The sequence below is a fragment of the Lygodium microphyllum genome, chromosome 8 (assembly GCF_053477565.2).
Source record: "Lygodium microphyllum isolate KBCC chromosome 8, Lygodium_microphyllum_v1.1.10, whole genome shotgun sequence".
NCBI classification, from domain to species: Eukaryota; Viridiplantae; Streptophyta; class Polypodiopsida; order Schizaeales; family Lygodiaceae; genus Lygodium; species Lygodium microphyllum.
Genome location: NC_141142.1, coordinates 155,053,780 through 155,070,164, shown reverse-complemented (window position 1 = coordinate 155,070,164; position 16,385 = coordinate 155,053,780). Strand labels below are relative to the sequence as shown.

The following is a 16,385-nucleotide window of genomic DNA, read 5'->3' as shown; positions in this document are numbered from 1 at the left end:
GGGTGTAGTGAGCTTACCTTGATGCCCGAATGAGTAGCCTCCTCCCTCAAGCAAGCTGGTAGCTCCACGATTCAAGATGTGAGCTCAAAAAACCTCAAGCCTCATCCTTCGAGCTCCATCCTCCATAGATGAGTGCTAGTTAAGAGAAGAGAAGAGAAGAAAAAGAAGAAGAAGAAGAAGAGAGAAGATGATGGAGAGCTTCTTCTCCAAAATCCCTCACCCTCACACACTCACTCCCTAAATCCATTAAGAATCCCTCACACTCCCTCTCTCAATCATACACAAGCAAGCAAGAAGAAGAGAAGAAGATACCACTTTTGCCACACACCAAAGAATGAGCTTCTCATTCACTTTTCAGGTTTATACACAAGGCCTAAATCCCTTGGGCACCCGTCCCCTTTTTTACATGACCCAACATCTTGCCAAGGTCCTCTTTTCCTATTCCCTTCTAGTTGCCTTATCCCTTCACCTATGTCCGTTTAGACTTTACAACTTGCACAAGACTTGCATAAGACTTGCACAAGAGGTAGCTTGGTACTCTTATAAAATGAATTACATTGCGCTCCGTGCTTTCCTTGCGAGAGCCCTCGATGGCTCTCCTTCATCCTTGTGAGAGCATTCTTCATCCTTACAAGGACCTCCTTCATCCTTGAGAGAGCTTTGCTAGAATATTCCGTGCTTTTCCACCTTTTTTTTTTGCTTGCCTTCTCCTCCACTTTTCCTGCCTGGGCAGAATGAGCTTCTTCATTCACTTTTTGACTTGGGCTTCCTTGGTCTTCCTCTGTTTCTTTTTGGTTGCATGGTTCGTGTCTTAACCCTGGCCAAAGACCAACCAAAGACCAAGCCACTTTTAACCAGATTGCCAAGCCAACTCCTAAGAGTTGTTGCACTAGATAGGTGGTAAGTGTTACTAATTTCAATAGCTCCATCTAGTTTTCCAAGTATTTATGATACTGTTTTACCGTAGTAGTCCAACTAATACTATTCAATGCCTACAAACTAAGAAAATCTACTCAATTCTCTTATTTTTCTTTTTAATAATTGCTTCATTGGTAGATCTCTAAATTGGGCACTAGAATACTAAATCTAGGATACCTATGGTTTTCCCCCTATCTTTCAGCTACACTACTGGCCCTCCACTTTTTATTTCTCGAGCACCTAGGTAATATTTATATAAATAAAATGTAGGGTTTCAACATAGATATTGAGGCTTTCCCTCATGCCATCCTATTAACAAACTGTAAATTTCGGTGTTGTTGATGAATTTTTATGATTATAGTTATTCTCTATTAATTATTATTTAATAAATCATAACAAATTATCAACCTTAACAACAATCAAGGATACTCTTACATTCCCCTGATACCCATATAACATAAATCAACATAATGCGTACACTCTTAGTTTGTATAAAATTAGAAACACCATATTCTATATGAATACTTCTTTTTTAAAAATAAAATTAAGTTTTTTTCTTTCTTTAAACTTTAAAAATATTCACCAAAACATCAAAAATTGTACTCTCAACTTCCCCATGAGATATCATAATTTTTATTGATATAAAAGATATTTTTTCTATTAATAAAGATTATTATTTTCACTCAAAATAATTATTTTTGAATTTTAAAACATATTAAATATTCTCTAAAAAATCTTAAAATTTTCAACATAGTTTCATTAGTATCAAATTCATAAGAAAAATATTATATCTAATAGGTCACCCACAAATTATATAAAAAGTTATATATGTAGTTTTAGATCCATTTTTAAGAATTTTTAACCATTTTTTCATTTTCTTTAAAAAATGAAATAAATTATAAATAAATACTAACAACTATTCAAAGTGGAAAAATAGGCTTTAAGGCATTAGATAAAAATTCTAAACTAGGAAAATTATAACATCGCACAACTTATTTTTGTCAAACGAAACGAAACGCTTGCTTGGAAATGTGTGTGTTGTAATTGCATCTTTGGAGGTGCATGTCCCGTAGTCTAGGCACAAATGTCAGTCTACTTAGCTTCCCTCTCTGAAATAGCAAAATCTCCACTTTGCTTCTTCCTAACAACTCTGGCTTTGTGTTTGATAATTCTAGGCACGTGAGTGATCGCTTGTATGATTAAGAGATTAGGCTTTAATCAAAAAGCTTAAGGCTATGGCTTTCTTCATCAAACATGGCAACAAATGAAGGGAAAGGAGACTGATTTGATATCTTGACAATTTACCCACCAAACTATGCGCAAAGCAGAGCAATTTGAAGCCAAGAAATTCTTCGTGGTGAATCTTGCAGCTTCAATTTGGCCCAATACATTGAGGCTCCAGATTGATCATAAGACATGATGATGGAGGAATAAAACAATAATTGGTATTATTTTAAATACTAATTGAATTGATTTTATTTCTTTTTGCAATTCTTGCACTTCTGTCTACTCCATTTTGCACCAATCGTATGGCCAAAGATGGTGCCTTCCATCTCTCTCTCTCTCTCTCTCTCTCTCTCTCTCTCTCTCTCTCTCTCTCTCTCTCTCTCTCTCTCTCTCTCTCTCTCTCTCTCTCTCTCTCTCTCTCTCTCTCTCTCTCTCTCTCTCTCTCTCTCTAGGCATTTCACCTATTGATGGCGCCTTGCTCCAAGATAATAGCACCTTGATCAAAGAGGAAGAAAGATGGATTCTTGCATGAGATATTGATCATCCAATTGCGATACACATCAGTTTTAAAGTATGGTGTTGATGGAAAGAGAATCATTCTATCAAAATGATGACGTCGATATTATCCATATTTTCAAAAACAATGATCATGAGGTTCCAAGATCTCTCCTTGTTGATGCTTCATTGATGGCGCCCCCATGCCTCTCCCCTTACGGCCTTCTTCACCCCGGCTGCTACTATTGGTGCCATGTCCTCCTCCTCTCTGTGCTTGTCCTCAATGGGCTTCCCCCAGTCGATAGTACAGATCCATCTTCCTATATTCTACCATTTTCCATTAACTTTAAGATTCTCTCAAACACGACATGCAAAGTTCAAATTATTATTGCTCTTATCTACCCAAATTACCTTACAACATCTTACACTTGTCAAGTGCGGAAGTCGAAAGCGTAATTGTCAATCTACCCAATTGTCTTTTCTTCAATATCAATGATTGGTGGCAAGTATAGAATGATTGAGAGAACCAAGACCATTATATCATTGAATCTACCTATATCATTAAGGTCATCGTACTATCCTTCTTTCCTTGCTAGACTACAAAGACCGCCGTCCTCCAAAGACAATAACTTTGAACACCGCATCTGCATTAAATTAATGTAAAAATATGGTAATAGTATCCAGATATATACAATTTTGGTAAAAATTTTGGTAAGTATTGATATGTTTTTAGGTGTTGTCACTTCTCCCCCACTTAATTGTGAAGTGTCCTCACGAACACAGCTATAACGAACACCACAAACATCGCACATCACAGCTATCACAAGCACTACTACACATCTTCAAAGAAAAATATACTCTCCCCCACTTAAATGCGAAGCGTCCTCATGAGCATAGCTACAAGAACTGCAAAATAGCATAGAGAAAACTAGTAGACATTGAAAATGTATTTTAAAAATACAAACTTGTGTCTAATTATAAATTGAACAAGAGAAATCTTGTAAGTAAGTTGTATAAAAACTTGTGCAAACTACCATTCCCCCTTACTCACTCTCCCCACTAGAGTGCATAACATAGCTACATCCAATGCATGGAGCATGCCAACTAGGAAGCGTTCGAGAGCCATTAAGCAACAAGAATCGCTCTAGGCAACATAATGCCACACTACTTTTCTACTAGAAATATTGCTCCTGAAATAGCATCACTGATAGGGTCCATACCTATCAAAGAACCTGTACAAGGCAATCTAATACTACAATACCAAATAGGACCCCTATGGTTTAACTACTAATCCTCAATGTTCTACTAGAACAACCAGTCAATGATCCCTAACTTCCAATTTCTTGGTTTTTTTAAAAGTGTTTTCTTCATAACTTTTAATCAAAAGAGTATATATATTTATTCTCCTTTCCAAAAGGTCCCTCTCCAAAGAGATGCAAGGCACGGGCACCCGTCAAGGAAATCCCTACAGCCTACCAAGACCTCAAAGGCGATGGTTATCTTCTTTTAGGTTTTTTTTTTTCAACCCTTCCGTCTTTAGGGTGTTTTTTTTTTCTTATCCTTCCCTCCCTTTCATTTTCTTTGTTTTTTTTCTAGAAGAATAAATAGATATACTCCCCTGAACTGAATTTATTATTATTTAGTTTGGAGTCTCTTGACTTATAGGAATGACTAGAAGGCTAGGAATTCATCACTAAATTGAACTATCGAACATTTTAGCTCAATAGCTTCGCTCAAGGAATCTAATTTGGCACATAATATCAGTCACCTTGCCTAGGCAAATGAAAAGACAAAGATACCCACCAGTTCAACATCTCTACATCACGCTACTCCTAGTAAAAATTTTGTGGAGAGAACCTTGTTACTCAACTACCCTTCATCACTAAGAAAGAGACAAAGTTACGGGAGTAAACTCTATTGGATTCCTAGGTAGTCACCACATACATTGCAATTCACCAATCATGCACACACACACTATCCCCTGAAATCACTTCCTAGTTCCCATGTGGGTGAACGCTCATATAGACTAAATTGTTTATGTTTCTTTCATGTTATATATATATTTAAAAAGTTTTGTTTTATGTTCCTTCTGTAATTACTAAGACTTTGGAAATCTCTAAAGTGTTTCCATCAAGTTATATATATATATATATATATATATATATATATATATATATATATATATATATATATATATATATATATATATATATATTACTTTCATTTATTTCAAATGAATATGTATAAATAGATTAGGTATGAAACAACCTGTTACGAGGATATTGCAACTCCAAGAATCGTCAATATAAGTATGTAGCAGCATTTAAATTAAAACAATAACCAAATTTGCACATATATCATACACTATCCAGTACACTGTTAAAGGGTTAGATAAATAAGTATTGAAATTTTTCCTCGCAAAATAAGTTTCATATGCTCACGTCACTATCTCGATTAATGGATCTATCCTAATTCTTCCACTGTCTATTTGTGCATAGCATTGCATTTCTCCACTCGATAACTATTTCCCCCATATAAAACCTCCACCTAGCTAAACTTAAGTATCACTAACTCCTAGCACTAAAAGGAATACCCTAACCGTGCGTGCAACTAACTATCTAGTTATGTGAAAACTAACTAAGCTACAATGTAGTAGAACCTAAAATAAAGAGGCATAAACAAGTCTTGATTTTTTTTTGAAATAGGATAAAATAAACACAAAAGAAGCTAAAAAAACAAGAGGTCTAAACTAAAATCCTCACACTCTCTAAAATCGTCTAACACAAACAATAAAGTCAATCCAAAATCATCTACACTATCTAAGTCAAACCTATCAACTAGACTATCAAATATAGGATGCTCATGAATAGCCTCTAGCATAGGCACATCAAAGTTCGAAGACCGCCGGCTATCAGGTGCATCACTAAAAACCTCCATCACATTATCGAGCGGAGCCACAGTTACATCATCATAATAGGGCATAGGTGCCATTGGTAAACATCCTAAAGAGTAGCCCTCGATTGCATCCATATACCAACAAATGTAATCCCAACAGGGATAACTAACATTTACTTTATCATTGAGATATGATGGAGTAACGGTAAACAGTAGCTTGATATCAAAAAATTTCCTACTGCTCTCTATCTACCCAATATTGAGCAATGCCACGCTCAAGTGAGAATACACTATCATAATCGTGGTGCTGATAAGTGTAACCAATAGCATCTTGCATGACAATGGTACCATAGCGTCAAAAGTAAGTGCGACACTACCAACATAGGAGCTGTGCATACACATAAAGATGTCATTGACACTGTCTACAACCAAATGGTGGATGGTATTGCAAACAAAAAATGATCACAAAAGAAGAACCACAACAAGCCTCTCCCCTCAGTGCATATAAAAACATATTATGCATCTGAAAATGCAGAATACTATAAGGCCCGACATGAATTGGATCAGAACTATCAGCATCAAGATGAGGGTAAAGCACATCTATCCATAGAAAAGCCATACGTGCATCCCATTGAAAACCCCTCCAAAAGAAAAGAACCCAAATGTAGTTTTGTCAAGGGTTATTCCAACTAACCTAACTATACCTAGCTAAACTAACTCACAAAATGTTTAAGACGGAAGCCATTGACCCTAAATATCTCATTTTCAGCATTAATATATTGTATATCTAGAGACCCATTATCGTAAACTTTAATGACCTTAAAAGGTCCTAACCAACGAATTTTAAGCCTCCCAGGAAATTTATAATAGCGGCTATCATAAAGGAGAACTAAATTGTCTTCTTCAAACTCTTATACTTTAATGTTTTGATCATGCCATGCCTTACAACGTTTCTGCATTGCTTCTAAGCTTTGTAAAGCTAATATTCTTTCCTCATCTAGTTTCACCAATTGGAAAATCCTTTGCTTCAACGATTCAGCTTCCCCTAATTGTAACGATAGAGCTACTCGCAAAGTAGGCAATTATTGCTCAATAGGGAATATAGCATTAGTTCCATAAACTAAGTTTGAATGGTGTATTTTACACTGTCACCTTGTATGTAGTTCTGTAGGCCCATAATGCCCCATATAGACGCTCATCCCAATCTCGCCTATGAGAAGCCACTATTTTAGTTAAAATCCCACAAATAATTCTATTAGTTAATTCTACTTGGCCATTAGCTCTTGGATAATAAGGCATTGATTTGTGATGCTTAATTTGATATAGTTCTATTAACTCGCTAATTAGACTATTCAAGAAATGGGAACCTCAATCACTTACTAATTCTAGTGGAAAACCAAAACAAGTTATAATATTCTCATACATAAACTTAGCCACCTCAATGGCTTTATCTATCTTAGGCGCTTTCGCTTCCACCCACTTAGTGATATAATCAATACAAACCAAAATATAATGATTAGATCGACAAATCAATTAGACCCACAAAATCAATTCCCCATTTCTCAAAAGGTGCTAATGCCAATATAGGTGTCAAAGGCATAATAGAACTCTTCAAAGAACAACCAGTCCTTTGACATACATCACATTTTTGACAATAATAATAATCATCTTAAAATAAAGTAGGCCACCAATAACCAGCTAATAAAACCTTTCTTGTTGTTAGTACACTAGCAAAATGGTCACTACAAGGTTCATCATGTAATGCTTTAAGAACGATAGGGACTTTATCTTCTCGTACACATCAATAATAAATACCCTCTCCTAGAAGATTTTTATAAAGATAACCCCCTAAAAATCAATAGGAGCATGCTTGCATCAATATCTGTCACTTTTTTTGTTCATATGTACTCGATGGATACTAAGTTGTGCTAAGAAAATTAGCAATATCAGCATACCATGGAACTTGTGTCTCCACAGTAAAAAGTGATGCATCCGACAAATCATCCTCCAAACCCTCCTCCTTATATCTGATGTTAATAATCAAGAAAGATGATCTACTAGAGCATGAGCTCTACCATGATAAGTAACTATTTGAAAATCAAACTCCTGAAATAACAACATCCAATGAATTACGTGTCTTGAAAGTTTTGCTTTATTAAGCAAGTACTTTAGTGCTTCATAATCAACATAAATTGTAAATTTATTCTCTAATAAATAATGATAAAAGTTCTCCACCACCCACACTATTAACCCTTAGACGAACAAGGTGCAAAATCTGAAAAATCTAAAGCAGAAGATAAGGCCAAGGCAAAAGTGAGACGGAATACGAACGCACGCCAAGAAAAATATGGAAACACAATAAGTGCAGAAAAGTCCTAAATCAAGGAGAGAGACGCACAAGAAAAAGTGCAAGTCAATACTTTTGTAAAAGAGTGCAAGGTGCACCATGATTTAGTTTAAGAGCGCCGAGTCTTGGGGGTAAAGGCGCCTCCCCCTAGCCACCCGTGTATTACTACACTAACAGTCACCGCCACTGCACACTGCAGGTAGTGGGTGCCCATCATCGTCACTTTATTCTTTATTCTTTTAGTGATAGTTTGAATAAAGGAAGGAACGGTCACACATTGTGATTGTTGGAGTTCCTATTCCTTGTCTCTCTCTTTCTTGCTCTTGCTCTCCCGCCATAGCTCTCAAGTACAAGCTTCAATCCTTCTTTCCTTTCAACTGGTATCAGAGCACGGCTTCCCGACTCTTGAGCTTGGCTCGTGGCATTCTCAGCTTCCCATTGACTCCCCACTTGCATTGGGTCTCCTTCCCGGCAGCCTTAGCTCATTCTCTTGAGCTCTCGTCACTCCCCGATTTCCTGAGCTTCTTGCCAGCCTATTGAGGCACCATCAAGGCATTGACATTGAGGTATTGCTTCATTATTTCAGAGATTTATTTTAGTCCACAGGTCTAGGCAAACAGGGCAGCCACCATTGAAGCTTCCAACCTTCATATCTCTTTGCCACTGGTTGTGGGCTGCTAGAGGCTTGTTCCCAGGCCCCTTTGGCTCATGTTTGAGCCCTCCAACCACTCCAGACCTGCCACATGGACCAGCAGGAGCAGTAGCAACATCACGAAATTTGCGCCTATTTTTCGGACAGCCACATAGTCAACCACTTCAGCCCCAGCTCCAGCTTGGCATTAAGCACTTGTTTGGGGCTCCATTTCAGGCATTTTGCACATGTATTGATGCTTGCCATTGATCCTTTGAGATCATGCATTAGTTGGTGGCTAAAAACAGTGTTTCAAGGCTATTATAAACAGTCCATAGACATTTGATGCTAGTGCTACATTCACAGTTTATGCCTATACTTGTTTGGGCATGACTACATAACCAGTTTGATGTCTATTGCATCCCGATTGATTGGGGGATTGAAGCTACATGTAATGCTATGATTTTGGCCTGATTGTAGGGCTAGAAATACTCAATTTATAACAGTAAATACATGCTGAATACTCTTGGGCTAAAGCTATCTTTCATGCTTTGACATATGCCTATTGGTTCCGAATGTATGTCTTGGGTTATGCTATGAGGTATTGATCATCGATGGATGACTTCGAGCTTGTCATTGGATCCGGATGCTTTTGGAAGCTTGAGCTTATTTCAGCATGCCCTTATTGACATTGGTCTATGCTTGACAATGGTTAGTGCTTTGATAGTTATATGCTATTTGGGTACATGCTTACCCAACGCCTATGGCTTGATGCATTTGTCTCGGCACAATGTACCATGTACTTGTTGAGCTTTAGTGCTCTCTGAAGACTTGGCTTGGATTCTCATTTGCTATTCCAGAATTTTGTATTGGATGTCATTTTGGTTGTCAGAGATATTTATTGGGATGTATGTCTTGCTCATGGATGCTACCTACAGTTGCCTTGTAGCCATCATGCTCTTGGGATGCTATTGAGACATTGTCTTGGTTACCTCTCTTTGGCACTTTGACTTGGTTTGATTGAGCTGTTGAGCTCGTTTATCCACCTCTTGTGCCAGTGGGAGTATCTTGTATGCTTGACCGACATTGAGCAGGAGGTTTATGCTATTTGGAGCATTTTACAAATACTTGAGACTTTGGGATCTCTTACACTTAAATATTGCATGGTTCATGCACTGATATCTTGGAGTTTCTTTTAACCTGAGCTTGGGCTTTGCACTCTTGTAAGCATACACCTACTGGTGTCAGGTCTTGCCAGTATTATGTATACTTTGCCCTACTGTCCAAGGGGTATGCCTACTCATTGACAGATGCTTTGGTGACATGTTTGGGTGTTCGCTCAGGGTCTTGATGACTGTTTGGTGCTGATTTATGCCCGTTTAAGGCTGGTCATCTCTTGGCTATCATTTATTGACTTGGTGCAGTGATTTGGTCAACAATTGACTCTCACAGTACCCTGCTGTCATTTATTACAACAAGCATACAACTACGGACTGACATGGATTTTTCATGCTGAAATATTCTGAAATGATGTATTTTCACTAGTACTTGGTGAGCAGTAGCTTTGGTTACACTTTTCTCACCATTTTCTCTCGATTTTTGTGATTTTTGGTCATTTTCTGCAGTAAATAGCAAGTAGTTTTGAACTATCTGCAATCTTCCAGCCTGCATTATGGCGAGTTTGTCCACTGATCATGCTATTTTCAACATCACTAAGCTTGATGGTACGAATTACTCTTATTGGAAGAGCTAGATTTGGCAGGTATTGGTGCAGAAATCGTAGATCAAACCATTGAGGTTCAACAGACAGCCGCCTGCAACAATGCCAGATGAGGAATGGTTTAAGCTTGATGAGTTATGCAAGTCCACTATTGTATTATCTCTCATAGAATAGGTTCATTACAATGTATTAAAGGAAGAACAGAGTGCATGGCAGTTGTGGGATAAAATCAAGAATCTCTATGACAAGAAAAGTCCAGTGAGTCAGATGTATTGGCTGAAGTAGCTTATGGATCTGCGCATGAAGGAGAATGTGACCATGTCTGCTCACTTGAGCCAATTCCATGCTATACTCAAGAACTTGACTTCGCAGGACATCACTTTTGTAGAGGATGTCACTCCTCTTTTCTTGCTTGGTATTCTTAATGAGTCATGGGATGTATTTCGCACTGCATTATGTGCCTCTATTGCTACCTTGAAATTATCTGATGTTGAGAGTGCTCTTCTGCATGAAGAGGTTAACCATAAGAATTTGGATGCCTCTCGTGTGTCGCATGCTATGACAGTTAGAGGCAGGAATGATGGATATGGAAAGCATGGGAGTGGTAGTGGCCGTAGACGGGATTCTTAGAAATCTCGGTCCAAGTCTCGTGGAAAGTCATGTAGCAAATCCCGTGGTAGGAATGCAGATGTTACTTGTCACCATTGTGGGAAAAAGGGCCATATTAGGCCACAATGCCATGAACTGTGCAATGAAATGCGCAAAGATAAGGGGAAAGACAAAGTGTAAGATAAGTCTTCTGATCGCACCATAGTGCCTACAAAGTCTAGTGTTAAAATTGAAGAGATCAATGTTATACAGCCTGAGGATGTTGATGATGATGATTATATCCTTGCAACTTCGTTTAGTGCTTCGTAGATGATAGAGATACACTCTATGTATGCACAGTGTTGGCTCTTGGACTCAGGTGCGTCCTTTGATGTGACACCTTGTCGAGAGTGATTTCATTCATACCGTACTGTTTCGGGCTTTGTGCACTTGGGTGATGACAGCTCTCTTGACATTGTGGGCATTGGTGATGTTAGGCTGCAGTTTTCTTCTGGTAGCAGTTTTGTTATGCAGGATGTACGTCATGTACCTGCTTTGACACGCAATCTCATGTCAGCTGGACAGCTTGATGACGCAGGTTATCATGTATCTTTTGGAGACTCTGCATGGAAGATCACTCATGGCAAACTTGTGATTGCGAGAGGTGCCAAGGCTGGCGCCTCTATCCCTTGATTGTATCTGCTTCTTCCCTTGATCATGTTTTGTCTATGGGTTCTATCCCACATGTATCTCTTTGGCATGCCCGTTTGGGCCATATGTCTTTGAAGGGAATGAAAATGCTTTATGGTTTGCAGTACTTACCGCCCCTTGATTATGCATGTTTTTGATTCATATGAGCATTGTCTTTATGGCAGGTAGACTAGGTCTACGCATAAGAAGTCTGGTAGGCCACGCATGAGTGAGCCCTTGGCATTGGTACATTCGAATGTATGTGGACCCATGCATTGTCAGTCTATGGGTGGTGCAAAGTATTTTGTTACTTTCATAGATGATTTTTCATGAAAAGTTTGGGCTTATCCCATTAAGTTGAAATTCAATGTCTTGGTTGTGTTTCATAGATGGCTTGCATTGGTTGAGAACCACTCTGGGTATAGGCTAAAATGCCTAAGGACAGATAATGGGCATGAGTATGTCTCACGTGCTTTTGAGCAGTTATGTGATGAGAGGGGTATTAAGTGTCAGTTGACCGCTCCCTACACCCCCTAGAATGGTTTGGCTGAGCGGATGAATAGAACCATCCAAGAGCATGTACGCAGTATGCTTAGCCATGCGGGCCTACCACAGAGCTTTTGAGCTAAGGCAGTTAGTACAGTTGTGCATGTCATAAACAGATCACCTTCTAGTGGTTTGGATTTCCAGGTTGCAGAGGAGGTATGGACTGGAAAACCTCCCTCTTATGCGCATCTCTGTGTCTTTGGATGTGAGGCATTTTGCCATGTGCCCAGGGATAAGAGAAGTAAGCTAGATCCTAAGAGTGTCAAATGTGTTTTTCCTTGGTTATGGGGATGCAGGCGAGATGGGTTACCGTCTCTAGGATCCGTAGGCATGGAAAGTCATCCGCAGTCATGATGTAGTCTTCCATGAAGACAAGATGCATAGGCAGCCTAAGAGAGTTGTTGAGATCCGCAGGGTCATATTTTAGGAGGAACCGAGGGCTCCCACACAACCAGTTGGATAGCCTACAGCTGCAGCAGATGCTCATGGTCAGGGTGTTGGATAGGTAGCTAGGCTTGCAGCAGAGCCTACCGTGAGACAGTCTACTAGAGACAGACGTCCACTTGATAGATTTCAGCCCTCGATGCATTATGTCTTGGTTACAGATGCAGGAGAGCCTTTCACCTATGATGAGGCTATACGCAGGGGTGAGAGTCACTCCTGGGAGAGGGCTATGCAGTCTGAGATAGGCTCCTTGCATAATAATGAGACTTGGGATTTGGTTTCCTTGCCTGAGGGCAAGAAGGCTTTGCCATGCAAGTGGGTGTACAAGCTAAAAAGTACCCCTGGACACCCCAAGCTGGCATACAAGGCTAGGCTGGTAGCAAAGGGTTTTAAGCAGGAGCATGGTGTGGACGTTGATGAGGTCTTTTCTCTTATGGTTAAGATGATCACCATGCGCTTAGTCTTAGCTTTGGTTGCTCAACTTAACTTGGATTTATGCCAGATGGATGTCAAGACGGCTTTCTTACATGGGGACTTGCATGATGAGATTTATATGGAGCAACCTAAGGGCTTTACAGAACTTGGCAGGGAGCACCTAGTGTGCAAATTGAAGAAAAGTCTTTATGGCTTGAAGAAGCACCTAGGGAGTAGTATCATAAGTTTGATGCATTTATGCAGTCACATGGCTACAGCAGGAGTGCTATGGATCCGTGTCTTTATAGGAAGAAAGCCGGTGATGGTTCTTTATTGATTTTGGTACTCTATGTGGATGATATACTAATAGCAGGGAAAGCTCATGATGAACTAGATGCTCTTAAAGCTCATCTCAAGAAGAGCTTTGAGATGAAAGATCTAAGACATGCCTCTCACATACTTGGTATGCATATTAGACGTGACATGCATCAAGGACTCCTCTACTTGTCACTGAGGGAGTACATTCATAAAGTCCTTAAGCGCTTTCGCATGCAGGACATAAAGCCTATTGGCTATCCATTGCCTTCTTATGTGAAGGTATCATAGGCTGATTGTCCGCAGACAGATGAGCAAAGGGCCAAGATGGCCAAGATTCCCTATGCATCCGCAGTGGGCAGTCTTATGTATGCCATGATAGCCACTCGTTCAGATATTGCCTTGGCAACAATGAATTTGAATAGGGAGGGTGTGATGGAAGGGTTGTGGTGAAGGGAAAATAGTAAGGGAGAGGGTAGGAAAGGTAAGGGAAAAGGAATGCCTTGCTGCACTGCACACTAATCCTATGAAAGCGGTGACTTGGCTTCATCTTCTCATCTTGTGTGTCTATATTCACCTACTCGGTTTCTCTTCTTGCTTGTTGTTTTCAGCATCCTGTTGACCCTGGCTCCCTCTATCTTGCCTGGAACCATCTATCTTATGCCCTCTTGTGCTTCAACTCTTCTTTCAATTTTGCGCATTATATTGCACTTGTTGATGTTAAGTTCCTTTTGAACAATCTCCCCTTTTCAATCTCTTGAAAACTCTCTTCTTCTTTCTCTGCCATCGCAGTTGCTCACGAGAGGGCACCAGGAAATTTGAGAATCACAAAAAGATCAAGATTCCTTGAGTAGGTGTAGACTCCTTGTCATTGAGTGCTAAAGCCTAATGAACATGCACAGGTCAGAACCTGCGATGCATGGTAGGTTTGACCACATCCACTATCAAGAGGGCATCTAAACCATCTGCCTTCATGAGCCGCTCCATTGGACTGGTTGTTGGAATCCACGGCCGCCAGTGCTGTGGCAAATGCAATTGCAAGCTTGGGTGCCTCCATCGCTGCACATATCGTTTTCTTCTAGTGCTCTATGGTGGGCATCCTACTGCCTCTCTCTGTCTCTCGCTCTCTGTGCATGCTTCGCTACTAGTCGAGGACCATGAGGGCGACTTTACACCGAAGGGGTAGGGCCTTGATGTGACAGGTGGCATGGTAGAAGAAGGTAGGACATGTAAGGAATGGACGGCCACGTGTCCTTCGTTGTTGGCAGGTCTCCCAACAGCATGTGGATGTTGTTCTCCCTGTCCTCATCTCTTCTGATGTACACATCATCCCCCCTCTCTCTCTCACTCTAGTCCTTCGAATCACATCCCATCTAACAGCCCATCTTCCAGAACGTGACTTGCCTGATGATCTGAGGCATCTATGCTGCCTATAACAAGGCTTTCTGCTTCTGGCACATCGCACCACAAATTCACTTGCTAGTGATCAATCCAGGAAGGGTAGCATGATACCTCAATCCAGAGTATGGAGGACCCATCTCCATCCATCCCTCTCTCTCTCTCTCTCTCTCTCTCTCTCTCTCTCTCTCTCTCTCTCTCTCTCTCTCTCTCTCTCTCTCTCTCTCTCTCTCTCTCTCTCTCTCTCTCTCTCTCTCTCTCTCTCTCTCTCTCTCTCTCTCTCTCTCTCTCTCTCTCGCAATGTGGTAATGGCCGCCTTCTCATCCCTCTCCTTCTCTTATGTTCCTTTTCTTCTTCTTCTCATTCCTCTTGGAGACATGGAGACGCTGCGCTACTATTTCTGCTACACGTCTCCTTCACCTTTGCATCCTTCTCAAGTAGCAGAAACGTAGTGGGATCCATGTCCCACAGGGTACCTGTTCCTACAGTATCATGGCAAAAAGCCTCAGTTTGTGACATATGTGCCATCAAATCAGGTCCCATAACCCTTGTGTTCCAGTTGCTTCTAGGTTGAGTAGCATTCATGACTGAATTTTTTCCAGCAGCACGCCTTGCCACAGGTGTTGATACATCTGTGTCTCCATCTCCAGTCTTACACCCTTGAACAGAAGATTTACAGAGGGGACAGGAAGCATTTATTTTTAACCACTGATCAACACACTCCACATGAAAATGGTGGGAACATGGTAATCCTCGTAGCTGTGCGTTGTCCTTGTAGCGGCCCAAGCAGATACAACATGCCGCATCATCCCCTGCTATTACCCTCTCATTCTCTGTTCCTGCTGCCATCACACCACCTTCACTGGAGCTATCACTATCTGATCCATTGTAGCTATTTTTCTCTCACTGAAACGGTATCCTCTTGCTCTTGAACTTGTAAATGGGCAAAGAGGCAATAACATCACAGAAGCTCCCCTCCCTTTCATGTGACTTTCACAAAAACCGAGGAGGGAAATCATGCAAGGAAGGCAACAGCACACAACAACACAGAGCACGAATGGCATTGCATAGCTGATGCACCTTAGGGCCAAGAATGCTACACACAATCTGTAAAGCTTTGGGCTTTCTTTAGTAGAGGAGGGTCTTCCAAACACCCAGACAATGGGCTTCCATCTCATCCTACACCTTCTTGTACTTTGGGACACACAATTTCTTCACTGCTTTGCATCAGATCTTCAAGTCTCTTTTTTTTTTCTTCCTTTGGTGTTTTGAGATCATCTTCTTCCCCGGCTGCGCACCAAAATGACAGCAACCCTCCCACGGCAGGAAATGAACATAAAACCAAGGTAGAAGCATGCAAAATCTATGCACATGGCTGAGCCATTAATCTCAAAACTGAAAAGAAACCATAAATCTTCCACTTAATAATGAACCGATTCATTATCTTCATCATCTTCATCCATAGCTTCAACCATTATGCAAGAACAAAAGGGAAAAGAAGAATTTCTGCACAAAAGACAGAAGAGAGAGGAGAGAGAACAACTTTTTGCACCACCAAAAAGGAGAATATGCGATTGGACAAGAGAGGGAAGGGAAAGAGGCACATAACCACTCGTGCACTCCACCCCACCTCTTCCCCAAAAAGCACACCCCTTCGTATTTTTTTATTTCTTTGAAACTTTGATACATTTGATATTATAAGGCCTTTGGCCCTTAATTTTGAGTATTCCTACCCTTCACCAATGCATGCACGTAAC

The 16,385-nt window shown here is 40.3% G+C and overlaps 1 pseudogene; it reads right to left on the bottom strand.

Moving 5' to 3' along the window:
- Nucleotides 1-14,988: 14,988 nt before the first annotated feature.
- LOC148033025 (E3 ubiquitin-protein ligase At1g12760-like) lies at nt 14,989-15,806 on the bottom strand (annotated as a pseudogene).
- Nucleotides 15,807-16,385: the final 579 nt, after the last annotated feature.